The sequence below is a fragment of the Olea europaea genome, unplaced genomic scaffold, assembly GCF_002742605.1.
Source record: "Olea europaea var. sylvestris unplaced genomic scaffold, O_europaea_v1 scaffold1082, whole genome shotgun sequence".
Lineage (NCBI taxonomy): Eukaryota > Viridiplantae > Streptophyta > Magnoliopsida > Lamiales > Oleaceae > Olea > Olea europaea.
The window spans coordinates 355,205-357,929 of NW_019228177.1; positions in this window are offsets into that span (position 1 = coordinate 355,205).

The following is a 2,725-nucleotide window of genomic DNA, read 5'->3' on the forward strand; positions in this document are numbered from 1 at the left end:
TAATTATTTATTTCAATTGTTTATTTAATATTTAATTACATATTTAAACTAGTTTTTGTTATTTATATTTATTTGTTATTTACGTTAATTAATTATTTTTATTGCTTAATTAACATTTAAGTTACTTGTTTATTGAATTTATTTCAATTAGTTATTTATCATTTACTTAAATAAACAATATTTATAAATAATTAACATAATTCATGAAATATTTAAATAAACAAATAAAGTATAAAATAAATAATTATATATTAAACAAATAATATACAAAAAAAATTAAAGTGATTGCTTAAAATATTTAAATAAACAATTAAATTATATATTGATTTATTAAATTATTTATTTAATATTTAATTTAATTTTTTATTTAAGTATTTCATTAATTATTTATATTGTTTGTTTAATATTTAATTACTTATTTTAATTGTTTATTTCATATTTATTTACTTCATTTAATTATTTATATTAATTTCTTATTTATTTTAATTGTTTATTGAATATTCAATTGTTTATTATATTTATTTCATTATTTAAATTATTTATATTTTAAATAAAATAAAATAAAATAAATTATTTTACTTAAATAAAAAATTTACATACTTCATGAAATATTTATAAATAATTAAACTTGATATTAGAAAAAATAAAAAATAAAATGGTTGGCACGCTTGGCCTATCCAGAGACATCCAGACGGTGACGTCATTGCTGCTTAGGCCGTCTGAAAACTCCATTTCCGACGAGTTGCATCCTATTTTTCACTTTTCTTAACCAATTCAATCTCAAATTCGACTTTTCCTTTTATTTTAACTATAAATATTTGTATTAAACTCATAATTTAACATATTCAAATCTTAAACATTCAAATTTTTATGTCTTAAACTCAAACATTCAAATTCTCACATGTGTTAGACCTCAATGGTGAGTAAATTACAAAGAAACAAATCTAATCTTTGAGAAATGCCGATCTCGAGCAATGGTCGAAGTGCATCCGATCTGAGCGGTCCGTAGGTGATGAGATTTTTTTTCTGTTCTCTTAGTTTTCTCTTTCTTTTCTCTTCTCTTCTCTTTATTTGGAGGTATTTTTTACCATTTGGGTATTGTTTATATTTTCAGTTATTATTATTATTTTTTTTTAAATGATATTTTTTTGGTCAAAGGCCATTGTGGAAAGATCAACTGGCCATCTTCCACTATTTCCTCATTAAATTGGTAGGCTCTTTTACAATACTTTGTCTATGTATAAATGTCTATCTTTGTTTCAAAATTGTTTTGTTCTAGCAACAGTTGCTTTTTATGACACCAACTCCTTTTAAAAAAATCTACCTTCTGGGTTTTGATACGTTGGGATCACCTAATAGATTTAGTTCCAATATTCTACTCGAGAAATGCTATACATACAGGCCTGTTAACAGGGTTAAAAATAGGGGGCTTTAATTTCATAAATTTAAATAAGGGCTGAGGTGGGTTTTGATTCGTTGGGATCAACTAACAGATTTAGTTCCAATATTCTACTCGAGAAATGCTATACATATAGGCCCGTTTATAGGGTTAAAAACGGGGGGCTTTAATTTCATAAATTCAAATAAGGATTGAGGTGAAGTCATCTCAACCCCCTGTATTTAGCCCTGTCAAAATGCCTGTGTGAGTAGCATTAATGTTACCCCTTTGAGTTCAAATTTTGAGAATAGGACCTGAACCTAAGTTAGCGATTAAGATCAAACTCATCCATAATTTGAGATATTCATTATCTCATAATGTTGTCTGGCATTTGGTAACAGATATCTTGGGGCCCGAGACAAGTCTGTTGGGCAATTCATTTACATTCAGCTCCTGGGAAAGCTATATTTGTATTTGTGAATAATACCTTGCCTAACATGTAAAATTCCCAACATATTTCTTAATGATTATTAATTTTATTAGTGGTACTTTTTTACAGCAAGCTTGATGGAGACTGTGTACGATACATATAAGGACGAAGATTGGTTCCTTCACATGCGTTACAGCAACGAGAAAACCTTTGGTGTTCCTATATGCAGCGCTGCAGCATTTCTCGTAATTTAATCTATATATTGGGTCTCATAAAATCATGCGTCTTGTTTGTAGCAAATTGTCTATATAGTCAGCCTCTCTGTAAATTCTCCTGAATCATGTGAAGTATCCAGGAAACCTAAAATGGCCTTCAATTGTTGCAACTTGCGAAAGCCGCATCCTATCGAGCGATCACTTTTTGATCTTCAACGACTGAAGTATGTATGTATGTATGTATGTATGTATTATTATTATTATTATTATTATTATTATTATTTATTTATTTTTATTTTTTTTTGGTAGTAACAATAATAGTAGGATGGCTGCGAATGTGAGTCAGTGTTGCTAGCTGTACTCTGAAAAACAAGGTTTTCCGGAGGGGTCGAACCATTTTAAATCCCTATAATCAATCTGGGTTTTTGTTTGGCTGTCTGAAAAAATGTGAGCATGTCAAGAAATGCTTTTGAGTCACAGACAATGATAACTACGCTATTCAATTTTGGTTGCATACTTGTAACCCTTTTGAGTTTTTACTTTATTTTGTCCCTCATTTTAAAAAAGGAAAAAAAGAAAGAGACGGAATTTAGAGGTGGCAAAAGGACCGAATAGTTCGTCAACTCGTCAAGCTCGTAAGCAAGTTCACGAGCCCACGAGCTCGGCTCGTAGGCTCAAAAAAAAAAAAAAAAAAACCCCAGG